Genomic DNA, 23,203 nt, shown 5'->3' on the forward strand with positions numbered 1-23,203 from the left:
AAAGTGACCCCAAACTTTTGGCCGATACATCATATTGAGGGGTGACCCCAAACTCTTGGTCGATGACATCAAGGATTAATTTACTTAATAACTTTTTTCTAGATTTTTTAGCTAAGTTCTGTAAAAAGCAGTTGAAAGCTAATAGAAAATGGGTCGGAAATCGGACGCAAATTGGCGGAGATTTGGGCCTAAAAAAATGACATGTTTTTGAGGGGGTGACCCCAAACTTTTGAACAGGAGTGTACGTAAAATTTAGTAAATAATCAATGTTTTGATATGAAAAAATCATCTGATATATTCCACAAGGCTTGTCTCATCATGTTCATACTCCTAAGATTTCAATCTGTGAGTATTTTTCAATATTTGATGTGTTTTTTCAGGGCCCTGGTGAGATCTTTCCGATTAACTCTTTGTACACTTGTTTGACAGTTTTGGAACATTCGTTTTTGTTTTTCATCCTATCACGTATCGGAAGCTGTTTCAGGCTGTGCACTTTCTAGTCTGAAAATATAAAAAATGTATAAAAAGTAGCAAAAACAAAATATATAAAAAAGTTGCAATCACTTGTCATAAGGTGTGCATGGAGATGAGTGGTTTTGTGTTATTGTTTATAGTAATCTGCTATGGCAATGAGAATGTGTCTTTGTAAATGCATCCACGATTTGCATAAGCGTTTATGCTATGCTATGGCCCCGAGTACACGTGGTAAGTATTTGACAAGTAATAAACTCAAGAGTAACCATCTGTTTTACAGTAATAAAAAATCGATCGAGTCAAACCAGATGTTTGACCATTGGTTGTTTTTGGTAAAAAAATTTACCATATGTTCAACAATCTTAAGTTTTGTACAAAACGTATGCAAGGTTTCACGCCACCTTGACATCACCCTTGGGAAAAACAATCTTCCGCATCAATTATCTTTCCTTGTTATATTACACCCACCATTCAGTATTAACAATGCCGAATTTTCGTGTCCATTTGTGATGTCCCAAACAAAGACCTTTATGGCTGCAATCGACTAAACATAGTTAGCAAATATTTTTAGCAAATAGGGGAAATTACCTATTCTCGGCCGTTTTGTTCTCTTCGTCTTGGTAGGTTTTTTGAAACCTATTGAACTCAGAGTTGGCCTCAAATCCTTCCCAACCAATGTGAATTATATGGCCAAGTTTCAGACAATTTGGCTGACAAAAACCCCCCATGACGGAGAGAACAAACCTGCCGATAATACCCAATGTCACCCTACCTACTTCTCCACCGACGACACTAGAAACAGAAGGCAAAACAACAATCACACTCCTTCGAGCACAAAAACTAGATGCCTATTGCCTACACACATTTTCCGAAAATATTTTCGCAAAACAACCAAACCAGCTTTTCCCAGGCCATTTTCCCACAATAATATATTTGGACAGGTCACGCAAGAGGCACCACTGCGGAGGAACATTCCCAGTCATTTATTTACATAAAAACAGCATTTCCCATCCCTCCTCGGTGCCCAAGATGGCCCACTTTCCACTCACCTGGCAACGCATCGATTCTTCATCTTCATGAACGACAGCTGCTGGCGCTGTTGAAACCAATGATGATGACGTCGTCGTCGTCGGTGTACCTGGCATGTTTGCTCCTTGGCCTTGATGACTGACTAGGCTATGCATACCACTTCGCTGGATTGGTGGCACAACACAAACGACAAGGGATATAAATCCAAAATTAATCCGTCTTGTCGTTACATTTATGCCGGGGTGTTATTTTTCCCTTTTATCGTTGCTATGCTAGAATAACTTCTTTGCAGGTTGATAAACAACTTCAATCAGCTTCATCATCGTTACCAAACTCACAAATTTTCATAAAGTGCTCACTTTTTTCACTCTAGCCTTTCAAGGCCACGAACAGCAACTATGTGTTTGGAATTTCACTTTGTTTGGGTGAAATGAGGGTAATTCGGAGGCACAGTATTGATGATCGCTATCAGCAATCAACGACGCGCAGTGAGATGTTGGAAACCTGAAAATAGAAATAAGAAAAGAATTGATTATTGTTGCCAAGCATTAATAGACTGTATCAGGACCATATCAGGAGAATCTGCTCAACAGACACCCTAACAGGAAGGTTAGGGTAGTGTGGGGCTGAGAACATCTTCTACTACAAAAGTAAAATCCAGGACTACTTTCTCCTCGACCCACTAAGCACATTCCTATGGTCGCCAAACCCTACGTCTCTCCGTAACCACCAAGAAGATATTGTTTCAGAGAGGGGCTAGTGCATCGAACCCTCAAGGTTAGCTGCGTAGCCTGCAACAACGAACATCGATGACTCGCTTTGGAGAGTCCATCACGGTAGCATGCTGGGGCTTAGCCAGTTTCCCAAGTGGTCCTCACCACTCCCTTTGTTCTCGGAAGGCGGGCAGGGTCAACTCTGCCCGCGCCCAGCTGCTTAGCAGACATCAAGAACTGATGCCCACGTGCAACTCGATCTAACCTGCCTGCAAAGGAAAGGTATTACTACCAGTGTCGCGAAGCATCAGCGTACAAGTCGCAAAAAAGCTGATAAACACCAAGCTTGTATCACCCTGTCTCTGCGGTTTCAGATTCGCTCTCTCTACAGTCTCTAACACCAGAAAAGACAGAATCCCATCATAGTCACCCGGCCACCTTTGTTTTGCTACAACCATCCTGACTGGTTCACTGCACAAATTTCTGCTGGCCTGCTTACTCTCACAGAAAATTTGACGTTTGTGCGGTGCCGACACCTCTCAAACGTCAAATTTCGCGTGAGAGTAAGCAGGCCAGTATAAATTCGTGCAGTGTTCCCTTGGATACGGCTCATGTGAGTGTCATGACTCTCTCCGTCGCCTCAAGCAGATGCACGCGCAGCAGCATGTTAAACTATGCATGTGTACTACGTCATAAATCCTATTCGTTTTGCATAGCTCAGTTTAAACGCACACATTGAGCGCACCACGCAGTTCGCCCTGGCTACGGCAAACGCTCTCACTTCGCCCGTTATGCATCGTTGCTCAGAGAGATTGATTCTCTCGCAACCCGCCTGAAGCATACTCAGCAACTGCTATCGCTGCAAAGCTGCGAAGGGTGGAACCCACAACATGTTTGTCATCCCAGGCGTGACATGCTAGCTGATTCGTATCACGGGAAGGGTGACTCCAGAAAGCGGTTCAAGTGATTGTCTCGTGATGGTCGCGATTATTCGCAAGACTGATCACTACCCTTCAAGCCCTATTAGATGCACCAGAAGGTTGATGACAGCAGGATCTCCACCTGCCCCGGCCCTTACCGGGGACCCCTTTCCATCCGCGGGCTCGGAACCAACCCAGTAGGCCAACGTCACGACAGCAACGCTACCGGGACTTCCTCTCCGCGGCCACTTAATCGCTGTAAAAGTCGATCTCGACCGCAGGGCACCGGTATGACCTACGAAGCCGACTTCGAATCCCTGGACCACCTCTTGTACTGCATCTGGACTAGCCATTCTCCGAGTCCACGCGCCACCTCCTCTGTAGCTCCCAGACGATATGGGTAATAGCCGTTGAAACGACATTCCAGCCAAACTCATCCCTACACATCCTCTGGAAAAGATTGTCCGGAGTTGTGTCCTCTCCGCAGATGGCAAGCATACGATCACGCATTGTGCGAAAACACGGGCACACGAACAAAACGTGTTCCGCCATTTCCTCTAAACCAGCGCACACTGGGCATTCGGGAGAATCCGCATGCCCGAAACGGTGTAGATACTGTCGGAAGCAACCAAGACATGTAAGGACCTGTGTCAGGTGGAATGTAACTTCCCCATGGCGCCTATTAATCCAACTATCTACCCTCGGTATCAACCTATGGGTCCACCTTCCTTTGGTGGAACTGTACCACGCGCGCTGCCATTTGATCATGGAGGCCATCCTGGCAGCCCTGCGTATGCCTCTTGTGCCACGCATCTCGAAGCACTCCATGTCCACGGTACGCGCTCGCAACCCTCAGGTACATAAGCGTGTAAGTACTTTCCAGCTTACGTCGGTAGCATTCAATACTTAGCGCAGTGCCCTACGCCGGGCCGCCATACCTTAGTATGGACGTAGCGACACTAGCCAGAAGCTGGCGTACACCGCAGAGCTATTGGACGCCATCCGGGACAGTGCCGCAATAGCTATGGAGGCTCTTTTAAGGCATAATCAACAAGGCTACCGAAGGTGAGCTTATTGTCGATCATCACGCCCAAGTGTTTGACAGAGCGCTTCGACGGGATAGTGCATTCGCCTCTACACTGATCACCGCCTGCGACTCCGACTTCCGGTTGTTCACAACAGTCACCTCCATCTTGTGGTGAGCCAGCTCCAGTTTCCTGGACCGCATCCACGCCTCCACAACCTTGATGGAGTGGTCGGAAGTCAACTTCACCTCCTCGATCGTTTCACCGTATACATCGAGCGTAATGTCGTCGGCAAATCCGACAATCTCCACTCCCACTGGGTACTCTAACCTCAACACCTCGTCGTACATGACATTCCATAACACCGGATCCAGGATGGAACCTTGCGGGACTCCTGAGGTTATGTGAAAGCACTTCCGACCCACCTCTTTGTTGTAAACTAGTACTCGATTCTGAAAGAAACCTCCGAGAATCTTGTACAGGTACCCGGGTATCCCCAGACGCAAGAGCACATCGGCAATAGCAGACCAGCTGGCGCTATTAAATGCATTCCTTACATCCAGAGTCACTACTGCACAGTAGCGAATCCCCCTTCTCTTAGGCGGTTTTTGTAACCGACAAGATAGCGTCTACGGTCGACCTCCCCTTCCGGAAGCCGTACTGGTTACTCGAAAGACCATTTTCGCCCTTGGTGAACCTCAACATTCTATTGAGGATGATCTTTTCGAGCACCTTCCCCGCCGTGTCTATCAAGCATATTGGTCTATATGCCTACAGGACGCCGAGGCCCGTGGCGTAGTTGGTCACACGTTCGCTTCATATGCGGATGGTCATGGGTTTGATTTCCAGCCCCGGCACTTAAAATTTTTCGTCAGTTGCTTTTCCCCCGAGAGCAACTGACACTGACCCTCTTCTGAGCCCCATGGCTCAAACGGACCCGGATACCTGGACATCGGCGAACTGCTACTCATAATGGACCCCCAATCGGACTGGAAAGGAACAACGGCCATCTATCATCATCCTTGTGCTCATCATTCTACCAGGTATATAGTAGGAAAGTGAAAGCAGCAGAAAGGCAGCGATAAAGTAGAAATATAATCTAGGCGCTGTACAAAATGTAAGTGCAGCTGTCAATTGAAATTGCTCACGTAGTGCCCCAGTGGACAATAAAGCTGTAAATTAGGTTAAGTGATTGAGAATAAAAAAAATGTTTAAAAAAAAATATATGCCTACAGGTCTCCGAGTGGTTTCCCCGACTTTGGCAATAGAACCAGGCTCTGCCTCTTCCATGCATCGGGGGAAGCTTCCTTGTCCAGACATTTCTGCATAGCAGACCTGAACATCTTGGAAGCCTCTGCAACAGATACTTTTAAGGCCAGGTTCAAAGCTCCGTCTGGACCTGGGGCCTTTTCTACGCTAAGGGTCTTTGCTATCCCCGCTTTATCACTGACCCTCTCCATATTGTCAGTCATAGTCCCCAGCTGTTCTACGAAAGGAGGCCAAAAGGACTAGGATCATGACGTGGAAAAAGCCCCTCGATGATATCCTCCAACACCTCTGGAGATTGCTCATTACACCTCTCAATGACACTCAAAGCAGGCATTTTTGCTTGCCCTTATGTCAGTCTTCAGCGCGACTTTGTGAAGAGGTGATCACCACACCACCCGCCGCCACCGTTCGTTTCTCTCTTTCTCAGATCGTGTTCGCAGACACGGCGCAGGTCTGCAGTCACTTGAGTCCACCAGTAAGCCGGTGGTCTCCCATTTCTAGGATGGACATGCCTGGGCATGGTCGCATTGCACCACTACCAGCTCGTCATCGCTAAAACCGAGTAGGATTGGCTCACGGCGGAGCACCTTCCTAAGTACCTAGTCGTTGAAGTATGATGTCTTCCACCTGCGAGGGCTAGGCTTTGACGTAGACGCTTCTGCGCTACCTGCTATTGTTGTAGTGTGTAAGCGATACTGTAGCGAACCGTCAGGTGATCGATGTGAGTGTAGCCATCGTCCATAATCGACTTCATTCCGTTCCAACTAAGGGTACTTTTTGTACCGCCATTAGACAGATCAACATCTAGCATAGCCACTGTCTCTCGAAGAACCTGGCAACAGCACCTCCCCCCATAAGTTCGTAAAACGGCTTCCAATACCACGGCCCAGGCATTGAAGTCACCCACTATTACCACCGGGCTCCACTCTGTCATACAGTCGTCATACAGTCCAGCATCTGCCCGAATTGCTCGATCGACCACCGTGGAGGCGCATAACAGCTACAGAAGAAGACCCCGTTTACTTTGGCGACCACGAAGCCTTCTCCTGGAAGGAGTATTTACCCGTCGTCCATATCGCCGCCATTTTTCTGAACCCATCCGCGTCCCAGTTACCCCTGCCGGCAGATACTCGGTATCGGTCCGTTATGATGGCGATATCAGTCCTCAGCTCAGAAACCGCCTGACAAAGCAGTTGCTGAGCTATTTTTTTTTTTATTCTTAATCACTTAACCTAATTTACAGCTCTTTTGTCCACTAGGGTACTACGTGAGCGATTCCAATTGGACGCTGCACTTCCACTTTGTACATCGCCTAAATGTATTCTATTCTATTCTACTTTATTGAACTGGTTGCTTTTGTGCTTCTTTCACTCTTCTACGCTGTACAAGGTAGAATGATGAGCACGATGATGCTGATGTGCGGCTGCTGTTCCTTTTCCAGTCCAATTGGGGGTCCATTATGAGTTGCGGTTCACCGATATCCAAATTCCTGGTCCGTTGGAGCTATATGCTCCGAAGAGGGTCAGGTGCCAGCTGCTCTCGGGGGGAAGAGCAACTGACGAAAAATTGCAAGTGCCGGGGCTGGGTTCGAACCCATGACCATCCGCTTATGAAGCGAACGTGTGGACCACTGCGCCACGGGCCCCGTCAGTTGCTGAGCTATGTCACAGTGGTTTAGGTTTATCTACTTTACCTGCACTGTGATTTGTTCTTGCGGCTTTCTTGAAGGCGAGGATTTCCCGGTACCGACTCATCCAGCCTTGTGCCTTATGGTTTTCGGCGTCGCAACTCCTGTACAGTTTGCTCCTGTCAGGGCCTTTGCAGTCCCATGATTTTTGTCCTGGTTCCAGACACCTAAAGCAAACCTCCGTTGGCACGTGGAACGTCAGATGACATATGCACTAGCCTACTTTAGCGGACTTTTTGACGTCCGCCACAGGTAGCTGAATCAACGCTATCTGGGTCCCTGCTGGCCCCTTCTGTAGCCTAACGGTTGTGGCGGCCACCTTCACATTGCACTGTTGCCGAGTGTCGTGACGAGCTCTTCCACTTCGGTGACCTCGTCTAGGTCTTTGACCTTCAGAGTCGCCTATTGTGTGAGAGCCCTCACTTCTACTCCTTCGCCAAGGACCTCTTCCGCCATCCTCTTGTAGGCGGCGCCCTTGCGCTCCTTATTGCGCTTCAGCTCCAGGTTCATCTCGCCTGTACGAGTACGTCCTTGAGTACGCCTAATACTGCGCTCTCGGCTCCCAGACCTATGAGGAGCTTGATCGTGGCATTCTGCGTGCATGCTTAATGCAGCTACCTCTGCTGTTAGGGTGCAGCTGCGAGCTCTTCTGCGTAGGCGATCTCGTCCAAGTTTTAATACTAGAGAGTCGCCTCCGCCTTTTTGGGCTCTTACCTGCACCTTTTCGCCCAATACCTTTTGAGCTAGTGCTTTGTAGGAGACGACTTTTTTTTGGCCACCTCATGCTTCAGCACTAGCATAATCTATCCTATCATGGTGCGCTAGATGCTTTTTACATCCGCGCTCAGCGAGCAAAGACGGTTTTCGTCTCGCATGCCCCTCAACACCTCGGCATACGTGTCTGCCTCGGTTCTGAAGACCAGCGTGTCGCTTCCTTCGCGTTTGTGAGCTGACTCCACTTTTCTCACACGTTTCCTCTTTCCGACCGTAATCCAAGAGTACTCTTTCCCTTGGTTCGGTTGGCCACCGTTCCTATTAAGGTTCGCCTCTTGTGGCTCGGTGTCCCTGCCCATCGCGCGTATCGCTACCGACTTGGCAGCAAGGTTACTCGCGCTGGCCGTCCCTTTCTTCCTCTTTGGCTTATCGCCCGCCACTGCCGACGCTTCTTGCGCCGCGTCTCCTCTGCAGGTTTTGACGTGCAGCTCGAGCCGTAGGGCGGTTTGGCCTGTCTTTCCTTCATGCTTGCATTAGTCGCACTCCGGTCTTCGACCAGCAGATCATACTCCTTCTTTGCCAGAGGCAGTGATTTGCGGAGCTTCAGTAGGCCCTGTTTTAGGTTCTTGCTGGTGGTAGAACGCCCGCTCGTGTAGTCGATCAGTTCGTCCAGCTATTCGGCAATACCAGCTCCTCCTCCTGTAGAACCTCCTGTCGCGTTTTCGCTGGTGGGTACACCAGCCCCTCGTAGTGGCGATCTCGCCAGTCGGTCTCGCGCGACCGGGTTCAACGCCGTTCTCTCTACCTCTCCAGTCTCGATCACATGGTTTATGGATTTGGTAGTCATTTCTGTTTGGCCCTCCTTAGAGACGCTATCCCTCACTGCCAATGCAAATGAAGTAGTCGTCAATGATCCTGGTGGTTATCTATGCAAGCAGGGAGGCCACTCGAGGGTTGGCACAGGCGCTTATGGGGATTGAGTACAGAGCCGAATCAGTGCTGATCAGGAGTGTTCATCAGAACCTTTTTCCATCCAATTAGCTACCTAAGTTGAGTACAGGCCAGGAACGTATTTTAAGGTCACGCCACAAGTTGGGCCTACTAGGAGGATTAAGGTGCGCAAGCGGACGTGATCTCTGCCAGGCAGCCATAGCACGAATCCCTGGGGCAATACCTACAGGGTAGTCATGGCAAGGACAAAAGGCTCGTTGGCACTCCCTGCGCGCTCTCCAGAAATGCTGCAGAGGATTGTGAAGACACTATTTCCGCGCCACGAATCGCGATTATGAACTCCCGTCCCGTACGGCCAAACCGGCCAAAGCTAGGAATCCCTACGACTATTCAAAATCGCGAAATCAAACAATCGAGTTCGATATCGAGATAACTGGAACTAGCCCACATTGGTGTCCATTGGAAACATACTATCCATATTGCGATATGGTGCCGCTGCGTGGTCCGTCACCGTACGACAAATCCTCCAAAAATGCCGTGAATACCAAGTAATTAATGCATCGCCTGTTCATTGACTTCACACGAAATGATCAACCGCTACTATGGACATCTAGGGACAATCCAAATAACACATTTATCACAGAAAAGTCACGGCAGCGCAGGTTTATGTTGTGCAGAAGTCACTGGAATAACTTTTAACAAGCAAATACCTACTTGCTAGAAGTAAGTCACAGTGACTTCGTGGCAACAAGAACCTGTGCTGCCGTTACTTTTCTGTGACAAGTGTGTTACTTGGGAAAAGTGGCTTCGTGAGTAGTTAATTTCGTGAGAAGCTTCAATACCAATCAAAGTAACGACGGAAAATTGCGTAAGGGTCTCGTGTGAACTATCTAGTTTATTCAGATCTCAGTTCGCGACAACAGATCCTGCTCCCGGGAATTTGTGATGGGGCCTAGCGGTTTTTCAGGAAGTTCCCAGAAACCCCAGGGGAAAGGGGGTGCATTTGGACTAAGAACCTTTTAAGCGGGGCATTTTCAAATGGATTACGGGGATTTAAAGGGCGTTTTAATGTAATTATAGAAGTTTCAAGGGGTTTCACGGTTTTTTAGGGGTCTTAGAAGCTTTTTCAGGTCGTTTCAAGGAGTTCCGGAGATCTTAGAAGCCTTTTACGGGTGTTCAAGGGTTTGCAAAGAATTACGGCGAATTCAGGGGCATTTCAATAATATTGTAGGGGTTTAAGGAGCGGTTCAAGGGGTTTTAATTTTGATTAGGCGGGGTCGCAGTAGCCGTTTAAGAGGGTTTTAATGGAGTTACGGGGGTTCAGAGGTGTTTTAGAGGGCTTCAGGGAGATCCAAAAGGTTTCAGGAATATTTAAGGGACGTTCCGAGAAATTTTTGGTATCGGAGTATGGAGCCTTTTTAGGTCTATCAAGGCTTTCGGCGAGACCTCATAGAGCTCCTCTGAGACCGTCTTATTTAGATTCTCTTCAACCCCCTAAGATACACTGAAAGGCCTCTAAGACCTCCAGTTACCCCCTGAGACCTGCACGTATCACCCTAATATCCACCGGAACTCCCTAAAACTCCCTGGGACGCCCTGATACGCCCCACAGTATCTATGATAGAAATATGTAATTAGAAAAACATCAGTGTTCCTTAGTCATCCAGTGAATGAAAGTTAAGGGTCTATTCTTTCATTTGGTGCAATGATCGAAATGTTCTATCGGGGGTTATTTTTCCATACAAAGTTTGGGTGATCTTCTTCTTCTTTTTGGCTCTACGTCCCAACTGGGACTGGGCCTGCCTCGTTTCAACTTAGTGTTCTTTGAGCACTTCCACAGTTATTAATTGAAGGACTTTCTTTGCCTGCCATTGCATGAAATTGTATATTGTGAGGCAAGTACAATGATACACTATGCCCAGGGAGTCGAGAAAATTTTCCCGACCGGAACGGGAATCGAACCCGCCGTCTCCGGATTGGCGATCCATAGCCTTAACCACTAAGCTAACTGGAGACCCATAAAGTTTGGGTGAAACGTACCCTAAAAATGGGTATTGCTTGGAAGCTTGTTCTAGAAGTCGCGAAAAAAATAAAAAAAAGAGTGCGAAAACTCTCAATAGAACATTTCCTCTCAGCACCTAATCAAAAAGGTGATCCTTAGCTTTCATTTGGTGGGTGACTTTGCGATACCGATTTTTTGAGAAGTAAAAAGAAAATCGAGTGAAATACTGTTCCACTAAGAATCTGCATCCTTTGACAGATACGTATTTCGACCTCAACTGTAAGGTCGTCTTCAGTGTCTTGTACTTGACTCGATTTTTTGATAATGTTTTTTGTCACAGACAACGTGCACCCCTTAGACCTCCTGAATCGTCCTTGATGCCTTCAAGACCCCCTGAAACTCCCTGAGGGTCCCGTTTTTCAGTGTGGTACCAGGTACAACCTTCTCTGAAACGCTCCTGAGATCTCCTAGTACCCCAAGACATCCGCTGAAACGCTCCTGACACACCCCGAAATGCCTCTGGGACCCTTGGAACCCCCTGAAACTCTATGAGATCCTTTGATGCACCCCTAAGACTCCACGGAGCCCTCTGAGAACCTCGGGGACTCCCCCACGCGCCTGAGTCCTTCTGGTATCCCCTGAATCTCCCTGGGCTCCCTTGGAACGCCTATGAGATATCCTGGTACCCCCATAAATCTCCTAAAACGCCTCTAAAACCCCTTAAATCGCCCGTGGTATCCCTGAAATTCTCCTGGACCCCCTGAGACCTCTTGAAACGCAGTTGAGGCCCCCCATACCACTCCTGAAACCAACTGAAGCCCCTGCCTGCCGTTGCCATAATTACCGTCATTAGTGCATTTTCTTAAGTACAATATTCTTGCTCTTTTTATGCAGACTATAAAAAGGGTCATAAATTAAATGCATAAAAATAAATGCTTAACTAGTGGCATTTTTAACTGCCAAATGATTCTATGACTCAATTAGACAGGCGTATTCCCGTTGTTTAGACTTTTTAGAAGTTTTTAATGAACATTGCCAATATGTCTATGAAATTTTCCATTCACTGGTAGATGCTTAATAACCTCGTTTTTCATACTGTACACAAGTCCAATCACAAATGAATAGCTTGGATTACAACGAAAGTGTCGCTTCCAGCTATGAATCATCATTCCCTACATACAAACACCAAAAAGCCACACTTTCCCCAACACTGGACCGTCGTTTCGACGTCTATTAGCCCTCTTTTGCTTGCTCGTTCATTCAAACGGGACCAAACAACCATGCCATCAACCGACCGACCAATGGTCGAGTAACGGTGGCCTGCTGCTGTGCCCAGTAGTGGTATCGATTACACTGTAGCCTGGCCATGCCTTACACTGACCGTTTCAACAACCGGTCGGTCTAGCTAAAAAACAAACACAAACATCGACTTCCAGCCGCTCCGGCTGGATTCCGTACCGGAGCTTTTTTTTCATTGCCCCAAGAGCGAGGATATTGATAGCGATACAGATATAGAACAGCAGAGCTAGTTGAATTTTAATTTGCGACATGGAAACCGAACCCTTTTTCCGTCCTTTGGCTGGGCCCGTTCATAATACATACCATCAACGACAGAAGGAAAGCAAAAGCCCATCCTGACAAGATTCACAATCTCTGAAACCGCGCGTTCAGATCTTGCCTGGTGACTACTGTATTGAACGTATTTGAATGGGGTTGTTAGGTTTGAGTACGACTGGCTTTCCCCCCGATTCACAGAACCAGGTGAATCCTCACAGTGAAGTAAGCGGGTTGGGGTTGGTTGGTAGCATGTGGTGACGGGAAAACATTGGGCCTTCCATTATTTCAATGCCCAATAAAATATTCAATCGATAGTAGACGACGGTTTAGACACGGGTCGCTAGTAGTGAACGAATATAGAAGGGCACGGCGACAATCTTCGATAATTCCATTTCTATTGTTTCACTTTTCAAGGCACCTTCATTCGATGTCTGGACAAAGTTAAACCCTTACAACGCTCAAGTTCATTTTGGGTTGATGGGTTCACTTCCAGTTTTGGTACATCTTATAAAGAATGCACGATTTGTGCAGTAGTTTCTAACCTATTCTTAGCCTACTGTCTCCGAAACCCAAAAAAAAAAACGTTACTGAAACCGAAAATGAAAGATTACGAACTGATTCAACGGCTACGACTGTTATCGCGAAACAACGGATACGAATTTGAACTTGGAATGTATTAACCCTAGCCCAGCAGGGTAAACTGGCACAGCTAGCCAATAAGGCATGCCGTATGAAGTTTAAGATCCTAGGACTGAGCGAAGTCCGTCGGCCAAACTTTAGGGACCAAAGATTGACATCGGGTCAAATTCTGCTATATTCTGACCTACGAGGTGAACACGCTCCTCACCACCGTGGAGTTGGTTTCCTGCTTAGCGCTCATGAAGTGGTAATCTATTAATGAGAGGATAATTGTGGCCAGATTCAGAACACGGGTTCGAAACCTTACCATGATCCAATGATACGTACCAACTGATGCTGCTGAAATGCAAGACAAAGACATCTTTTACAGCCAACTGAATGCTGTCGTGGACAAGAGTTCGAAATCAAGATCCTCATAGGCGACTTCAACGTGAAGGTTCGTTCCGACAACTCGGACTATGAGCCCGTCATGGGACGCCATTTATGGACTCGGAGAAATGAGCGAAAACGGAGAGCTGTTTGCAGAGTTTTGTGGCAACAATGACATGGTGATTGGGGGATCGCTCTTTCCTCATCGACCAGTGCACAAAGTGACAAGGGGTTCCCGTGATGGCGTCACGGAAAATAAAATCGACCACATCTCCATCCGAAAAGGGAGACGGAGCCAGCTTGATGTGCGGCATTGCGTGGATGAAGCGTAGAAGATCAATGGAGCGCCATCAAGAACGCCTTCATCGCCACCGGCGAGAATAATTTGGGTGAGACGCATCCAGAAAAAGCAGTGGCTCACAGATAACACATGGAGGATGATACAGGAGCGAAGGAACGCCACAGCCGCGATTGAGCATGAAAAAACATGAGGAGCCAAAACCGTAGCCCGTCAGCGCTCGAGAAGTGAAACGCTAATGAAGGTGGGACTGTAAGGAAAGGCTTTCAGCCCTTACCCGATGTTACCCGGCAGGGCGGCCTTAAGCAGGGTACCTCCACTAAATTAAGGATTTCGGATGGAATTTAATTTGAAAATAATAATAAATCTATTTTGCAATAAAAACTTATATTCTATTCTGACCTTCGTTTTGTCCCGTTCTCCCCACACTATGTTGGTCGACTTCGTTGGGGCCCTTGCTGCAGTGGTGGTGGTCGGCACGATAGTCGTCGGCTTCTGCTCCACACGGTTTGTGCGGAGCTTCCTCCTTCTTTTTCTTCTTCTTTCCTCTTCTTCTCACTTTTCTTCTTGGGCAATAAAACTATCCTTTGCTAATTAGCCAAGGGGGTGAGATTTTGTTGGAACCCCCTCAGCGACGGTGGTGTAAAACACCGAACTGCCTACTCGCCGTAGACAGTTCCGATAGTCACCGCGGCGAACTATCACAGGTGGTACGCCCCTTTGTACCTACCTGTCTTCGTCTTCCTTGACTGTTAGCTACACGGGCGAGACAAAGCTCTATTGACTGAGCCCGTGTAGCGAAGACGGTGGGATATTGGACTCTTGGCGAACCGCAAATGGCGGTGGTCCTCACCCTAGCACTGCACTTTTGCACTGCACTTTGGTTCCCGAACCACGGGCCGGCACTATGTTTCGGGGGAACCTTTTGTGGTGTATTCACTCCCGACGATGCTAGGAACAACCATCTAGCACATTCCGCGCGAAAACGGCACTCTTTCACTCCTTTACTAGGTGATAAAAACGGGTTGTAAAAAATGCGTCCGTCGCACTACGTGGTTCGTAACTTTCCTCTTGTTTGATCAAAACAAAACAACACCACACACCGCACTCGATTGTTTCTGCTGCTGCTGCTTTCGATGTGTGCAATGGGGTGGGGAGATTGGGGGTCAAATGCCTCACCGATACAATATATATACGAATTTATTTCCCTAATTTTAACTAAATAAATATCAAATAAAAATAATATAAAAACAAATTAAAATGATACAAAACACAGTGGTGTTCACAAATTTAGAACAAAATTGTAACCACGGGTTACAGGACAAAAGAGCGTGGGTGGACTCCCTAGCCAACGATGGCAAGAAAGCCGCAAATACCGGCGATATTCGCCTCCTCTACGATATCTCATGTCGCCTAAGTGGGACTAAGAAGAAAACTACGATGCCCGTGAAAGATGCTGGTTCGAGCACTTTGGACACCTTTTTCACATGTCGGCCACGCCATCAACACCTCAGCATGATCCGCCAAGGGTTCAACGCATTACCCGTGTCAACACCGAAGCTGCATCAGTGCAGGAGATAGTAACAACCATTCGTGAAATGGAATCGAATAGAGCCGTTAAAGGTGCCCTGAAAGGGTGACCTGACTGTGGGCGATCGTTCTCAAAACCCTCAAAAGTGATCCTTAACCGGATGGAGGAGAAGATTGACGCAATTCTTGGACGGCAGCAAGCTGGATTCCGTATCATACGATCCTGTGTGGCCATATTGCCACGCTCCATATCATAAAAAGCTTTGGACCGTCTCAATCACGAAAGCATGTGGGAAGCCCTCAGGCGCAACGGTGTTCCTGAGAAAATCATCGGGCTCATTGAAGCACAGTACAGAGCATTTTCGTGCAGGGTACTGCTCAACGGTTTCTTGACCGATCTCACCCGGGTCGTTGTTGGAGTTAGGCAGTATACTATCACCGCTACCTTGCCTCATTGTAATCCACGAGATCCTGGTAGGGGGCTGTCCATAAACCACGTGGTCATTTTTTTGGGACTTCCAGAAAAATCTCCGAATGAACTGCAGGAGCAATCTGTGGAAGAAAGTGAAAAGGAAAAAAAAACTTTTTGAAGGAATTACTGAATTCTCCTGGAGGTATCCTTGGGTCCTTCTGAGATAATATCTGAAGTAAATTCTGAAGAGTTCCTTGAATGAACTCTGAAGAAACATCTACATCGATATCTGAAAGTCTTGGTGAAATCTCTGAAGAAATTTCTGGACTAATCCTGGCAGGCATTATGATGGTATTTATAACCTCTTGGAATCTACTGGACTTGAAAAATTTCTCATTCGAAGTGCAATTTTTTGGTATAGCAATCCGTGTAGTCAATTGTGAATTTTCAAATAACTCAACGTACATATGTACGGATGGGTAAGTTATTGGTTAAATTAGGAAAAAAAAGTCCACAGCTCAGGTGAGATTTCAACTCACAACTCTTATACGCTAGACAAGTGGTTTACTAACTAAGCCACGACACTTGCCGCTATAACTAAGCCTATTCTATAACTAATAACCTAATTTTGGGCACGGATAGATACGTACTTTATCTAAACCTATACAAAAATGCAAATCAGTTGGTATGAAATTGACTTAATAATAGCGACAAGTGCTCAAAATAAGTACACCTGCCCAAATGGCACAAGACCCTACTTAGGTGAAGAAATTTCGTAAAGAATTCCAGAAAGAATCCTTGAAAGAACGCCTGCAGAGATTACTGAAAGAACTGCTGGGGTAATTCCTGAAGAAATTCCAGAGGAAATATCAGAAAGAATAAATACCTGAAGCAATTCCTAGAGTGATCCTCGAAGGAACTCCAGGAGAGATCACTGAAGGAAAGCCAGCGGAAATCCCTAAATGGAATTCGGTGCCAGGCTATTCGACCGAAGCTCATAAGGCTGAAGGACATTTGTAAGGCCAAAGGGTAAGACTGAAGAGATCTCAAAAGGAACTTCTGGAGGATTCCGTGATTGGAATCTTAGAGCAATCTTCGAAGTAATCCAGTAGGAATCCCTGAAGAAAGTCCTTCAAGGATCTGGGAAGATTTTTCTGGAGGAATCGCTGAATCCTTCTGAGTTAATCTCTTAAGAAAATTCTAAAGCGATGTGAAAGATGGAGGTTGAATAAAATATAATGAAAAAATCGAAAACATACTTGCAAAAGTTTCGCATTTGAATGCACACCCTGGAATGCCAAATTTTTTCAAAAGTCTTTTGTATAGTTTTCCCAAAAACAAAAAAAGGAAAAAAATGTACATTCCATAATTCCTATGACCAGACTTCAAATTGTAAAAACGCTCTCTTTTTGCCTTTCTCATACACTAAGTGTACTGGAAAGGCTATATCGACACTAATTTTTCATTTGGGCCTAACTGACATTTTCGATTTCTCTTCATCGATCCTCTCTTTGTGTTATTACAGAATGTGTATTGAGTTTTCTAATTTTTTTTTAGTTGAAGTGCGAAGGGTTCATTCAAATATTACGTAACGCAAAATTTGCTGATTTCGACGAAGAGAAATCGATCAAGTCAGTTGGGCCCTTATGAAAAACCATTGTCGAATATGTTCATTCAAAAAATGACTTTTTGATAGAAGGCCCGGAGGGTCGAGTCACATATACCAATCAACACAGTTCGACGAATTGATGTGATGTCTGTGTGTGTACAAAATAAACTAAACTCACGTCACTTTTTGGAAATAAACCTCAACCGATTTTAATGACCGGCGGTTCATTCGACACAGAATCTGGTCCCATTGTTTTCTATTGAAAATGGTTCGAATCGGTTCAGCCGTTAAGGAGATATTGCCATCTAGGTGTTCCGGACCGGTACCCCAGAAAGGGGTCAGATATGAAAATGCCAATAACCATTGCATGCGACACATTAAACCGCAACTTTTTCGATAACCTGATTAACAGTAAGCAATAAAATAGTCTAAGACCATATTTGGGACAATCGGTAGAATTTCGTAACCGGTTCCGGGTGTCCCGCCGGAAGTGGTCAAATGTAGAATAGAACCAAACCTATTCATGTGACACATCAAATTACTTTTTAGATAACCAGATGAACAGTTAATAGTGCCCCGGAACCGGTTCTGGGTAACGTCCTCATTGGGACAAAGCCTGCTTCTCAGCTGAAAAGAGGTCAGCAAGACATCTCAGACCACATCTCAGACTACACACTTAAATTCAGAAATTGATCTCGGTAAACGGTTTGCCGAGAATCCAACAGCTGATATCTCGGTAAAATATTTACTGATTCTCGGTAAAAAAAAATACCGAGATTTCGGTAAACCATTACCGAGTCTCGGTGATCTTTGCCGAGATCTGGATTACCGAGATATCGGGAAAGTTTTAACGACATCTCGGTAAAACTTTTACCGAGATTCAGTGAAAATATTTACCGGATTCTCGGCTGTTGGGTTCTCGGCAATCCGTTTGCTGAGGTCGGCGATTTAATTTAAGTGTGTACAGGTAGTGCCCCGGAACCGGTTTAGGGTATCCCGCCGGAAGTGGCCAAATATAAATGTGAACAAAACCCAACATGCAACACATCAGATAGCGCTTTTTTCGATGACCTGATGAATGGTTTGCTAGGAAATAGCCTCATATCACATTAAAGACTACCGGTAGTGTTCCAGAACCGGATCCGGGTGTCCCGTAGGAATTGGTCGATTGTAAAGATGAACCAAACTCATGCTTCTTCTTCTTCTTCTTCTTTGTGGCTCTACGTCCCCACTGGGACTTGGCCTGCCTCGCTTCAACTTAGTGTTCTTTGAGCACTTCCACAGTTATTAATTGAAGGGCTTTCTTTGCCTGCAATTGCATGAATTTGTATATTTGAGGCAAGTACAATGATACACTATGCCCAGGGAGTCGCGAAAATTTTCCCGACCGGAACGGGAATCAAAACCGCCGTCTCCAGATTGACGATCCATAGCCTTAACCACTAGGCTAACTGGAGACCCCAACTCATGCATGCGGCGCATAAATTCGCGGCCTTTTAGGAAACCTAATGAACAGTTAGCAAGAAACTAGTATCAGATCATATTTAGGACAATCGGTACTATCCGGAACCGGTTCTGGGTGTCCCGCTGCAAGTGGTAAAATGCAAAATTAAACAAACCCATGGTAACCTAATGACGGTTAGTGACTTATTTATTTATTTATTGTTGTCAATCAATCGTAGACTTATTTCAGTACATTTCACACTTAATACATATCTACATATAAATATTGTTGTTGTTTGTTTGTTAATAACCGGGGATGAGTCATATCATAATAAGAAAATAGTATTAGACCACTTTCGAGGCAACCGGTAGTGTCCCCACCAGATGTGTTCATATGTAAAAGTGAAACAAATCCATGCTCATAAAATAGCGGATTTTTCGATCACCCAATGAACAATGAGCAAGAAACTAGTCTCAGACCACATTTAAGACTACCGTCAGTGTTCTGGAACCGGTTCAAGAAGTCTCGTGACCAACCCCATGCAAGCGATACATCAAACCACGGCTTATTTTGGTAATATATGAACGGTTTGCAAGAAAATGGACTCATACTACATTTAAAACTACCGATAGTGCTCTCGAACCGGTTCCGGGTCCGGGTGTCCCGTAGAATGTTGTCAGATGTAACCAATCCCATGCATGAGCCACATCACATCTTGGCTTTTTCAATGACCTGATAAACAATCAGCAAGAAAACTTACTCAAACCACATTTGAGAGTACCGGCTGAGCTCCGGAACCGGCTCAATGTGTCAGATTTGGTCAGATATAAACGCGAACCAAACCCATGCATGTGACATAGCAAATCCAGGACTTAAAAGCACTTTGGCCTACATCGATGGAAAGATCATGAGTACATATTTGACGAGAAAGGCACTATCACCACTAGGTGGGTTAATCTGTTTTTTTTTGTTAATATCATAAGGGCATATCTTCAGTGATCAATTTCTTTATGTTGATTTTATCCCAATAGTATTATGTATTTCCGAAAATACGGTCAGTTTCTGGATAATCTCATGGGGAAGCTCTAGAGAACTGTTTTGACCAGCGTCTAGAACTTCAAAGGTATTTTTCTATTTCATAATTGATAATACTATTTGGAATACATGAATCTCATTTATCAATTTTTGAAACGTGTTGATGTTAGAGTTTGATGTGGTACGTTCTTGTTATCATTGTCTGCCATTTGGTTTTGTTGTTTGCCCCTGTCTGTCGTCGCCCCCTTCCGTTTGTCCTCGTCTTGTCGTTTTCTATCGATAAAGTCCTTTATTTTTGGTTCCGTTACAGATATGGACCATTTGTCCCATCAATGTTTTTAGTATAAGTTAGCAAATAGTTTAGTTTTAATTCCATAAATCCCTCCTTCCAAATTTTATTTAATTTTGTTTTTTATTCTTTTTTTTCAATCCTTAACCTCGAAACAGTCGCGAGTACTTCGGCTTCCCAAACTAACATGGTATTCAGGCAGTAATAAATTGTAAAATGTAAAACCAATCACTCAATTACTTGGGTTTGTGCACACGTAAGAACTATTTACAACGAGACGCGACAACGAGAACGGACACAACACGTTTTGTTCTTACTACTTTAGTAAGAACAAAACGTGTTGTGTCCGTTCTCGTTGTCGCGTCTCGTGGGTGTAAAACCAATGTTTTTTTTTATTCTTCGACCACTTAACCTAATTTACAGCTCTTTTGTCCACTAGGGCACTGCGTGAGCGATTCCAATTGGCGGCTGCACTTACACTTTGTACAGCGCCTAAATGTATTTTATTCTAATTCCACTAATTATAATTCGAACTGGTAGGCTTTGCGCGCTGCTGTCACTTTTCTACCCTGTCCGTAGTAGAATGATGCTCACGATGTTGCTGTGTGGCTCCCTGTTCCATTTCCAGTCCGATTGGGGGTCCCTTATGAGTTGCCATTAGCCGAGATCCAAGTTTCCGGGTTCGTTAGAGCATATGCTCAGAAGAGGGTCAGGTGTCAGCCGCTCTCAGAGCAACTGATGAAAAATTGCAAGTGCCGGGGCTGGGATCGAACCCATGACCATCCTCTTATGAGGTAAACGCACAGACAAACAGACGTAACACTTCGAACATTTTTCGATTCAAATCATAGTCACGGAAACATATTCGCCCAATGCTAAAATGACTAAGTTTGGCCGACCATCAACTAGGTGGCGGTAGTGAGCAAACGTCAAACTTGAACAAAAACGATGTGAGCGCCACAGGTGGGTAGTTGGCCAACTATCAAATTTTGAAAAAGATCGTTAAATCGAAGTACGATGGGAATTATCAGAGTGTTACGTCTGTTTGTCTGTGGTAAACGTGTAGCCACTACGCTACGGGCCCCGGCATAAAACCAATGTTAAAACAAAAGATTTCGGCTCAGTTATGCCCATGTGGCACCCGAGCCTTCCAAAAAAAAAAGTTAAAAAAATGATAATACTACATTAACAAATGAGAAAATTGATGATGAGAAATACATTATTGCAGCCAAACTCTTATGATGGTGATCGTGAGAATTTTTAATCTCAACTTCAAACTTAATTTTGTTTGTGCTCTGATCATCGAAAAAGGAAAATCGGCGGCGTGACAAACAGCGACGTACGGCGCACCGCCGATCCCTCGTTCGGCGTCGACGTGAGACAACAGGTATCGGCAGCGGCTCAAATGTCTAGTTCCAAGTAGCATCTTAAGCAGCTTTCAAGCTGCCCAAGAGTCCAACAATGAGTCTTGCTGGAACTTGTGTGAGAAGTTGTACAAGGCTCGCATAGTGGCCCACGCGCTCCATGAGCGCTATGGCTTGGGCTATGATGAGATGTTTCCCCCTGTGAGAGTGGATGTGAGTCTCAGGAGCAGATCGAGGGACAATTCCAAGTTTTCCAACTACTCAACAATAATTCTCGTCTATAACAAATCAAATACTAAGCCTTCATATGTATGATCACTAAAATACGTTACGAAAATAAATGATAATATAATCACAACAACGAGTGTAGAAAATACTCACCTTTTCACTCACAGCGATAATCATTTCCATAACGAGCACAATCTCGCCCCACTTCGACCCGTTGCAACGATGATATCAACGGACATCAAATTTCACTTATCGTTATCGATCAATATCCGCTGCCACGTAACCTAACTGTTCCCTATTCATTCCGTTTCCGTTACAAACTTGTTTCACTCACTGACTTTGTTCTTCCGATGCAGCCCTTTTTCTTTGTCGACCGAACCTTTGCTGTATGGTTCGTAATCACAGGTTAACAAACCGGGCACCGCACCGCTTTGCCCTGAATCACGCCATCAAAACTTTTCGCTCCCAGTTCAGCCAGTGGCAGAAGGCGAAATCGCGATAATTATGGTCAGACGACGACCATCCACCGCGAGACGGAATGCGCCTGCAAGGTAGGCAACACCACAAACACCGCGACACGCGCGCACACCTGTTCAAACCGCAAGCGAATCAACCAACCACGTGGACAGCCCCGTCGCCACTTCCGTTCAAATTCGATCCGAACCGTTCGACCGTAGGAAATAAACTAACCTTTCCGTGGGCAAAATAAGTGCCACTAGCCCCCGTTCTCGGGTTTCCGTCCGTTGGTTCGACGACGGACGATTCGTTTTTGATTTGCTGTGTATATTATTTGCTCGCCCGTGCCACCCGTGTGCACCGGCGTTGGTTATCCTTTCTGACGGACGACGCCGTCGTCGTCGGTTGGTCCTTGGAGTTGGAGCGAGCGGTAGTTTGTTAGTAGGATATCCTTTCCGTATAAACGCCTAGCCTGGTAGTGTGAACCGCTGCTGCTGCTGCTAGCATGGCACAGAGGACGACGTTTGCAATGCAAACGATAATGACGCGAGTGATGACGATGATGAGGAGGGAGGCTTTGCTGGTGAGGTTTATCCTTTGCACGAGCTTGCCTCCCTCTACTTCATATACTAAGATATCAGTAAGCGTTTATGTCACAAGCTTACAGTTAGAATTACCGCTGGTACGGTTGAGGGTGTTTCTGAGAAGGAACCTACTTTAATTGTGTAAGTATAGTGCATATCTCAAATCGTTGAATGGAAGAATAATGCAAATGGAGAAATCGAACTATGTAAAGGAATTTCTAATTCCTAATAGCATTGCATATTCTACGAATCCGGAATCCAAAATCCGAAAGATTTTGACATCTACAATATCATTTAAAGATACTATAGGGATATCCCAAGTCAGCCAAATTACCTTGGAGTTTACAACTTCAGGTCTACACTCGTACTAATAGCCACATCTGTTATGCTGAGTAACGATGCATAGTCAACCGTGCTTACTGGAGCAATCTGAATACTACTTGTTTATTATAAACCTTTGGGATATTGAGGGTCGTCCAAACTGTTCTATTTTGAAGACTTTCAAATCTACAAGAGTAGCTCTATGTGTTTTTTCCATAAATAATCTGTTGTGATCCGTGAAGCCCTTCAAATCTCAAATGTCATTAAGAGACACTATAGGGATA

At 45.6% G+C, this 23,203-nt stretch overlaps 1 protein-coding gene and 1 long non-coding RNA gene across 2 annotated transcripts in view; both read right to left on the reverse strand.

Annotated features, from left to right (window-relative positions):
* The window catches only part of LOC134286862 (tetra-peptide repeat homeobox protein 1-like), a 265,454-nt gene that overhangs the window by 115,901 nt on the left and 126,350 nt on the right, over positions 1-23,203 (reverse strand). The window lies entirely within an intron of this gene.
* On the reverse strand, positions 599-22,274 carry LOC134287337 (uncharacterized). The gene is made up of 3 exons (XR_009997226.1): positions 21,712-22,274; positions 15,623-15,729; positions 599-2,007 (listed from the first exon to the last, which is right to left on the reverse strand). It is a non-coding gene; the product is annotated as an uncharacterized LOC134287337 (long non-coding RNA).

This window comes from Aedes albopictus, chromosome 2, assembly GCF_035046485.1.
Source record: "Aedes albopictus strain Foshan chromosome 2, AalbF5, whole genome shotgun sequence".
Classification (NCBI taxonomy): Eukaryota; Metazoa; Arthropoda; class Insecta; order Diptera; family Culicidae; genus Aedes; species Aedes albopictus.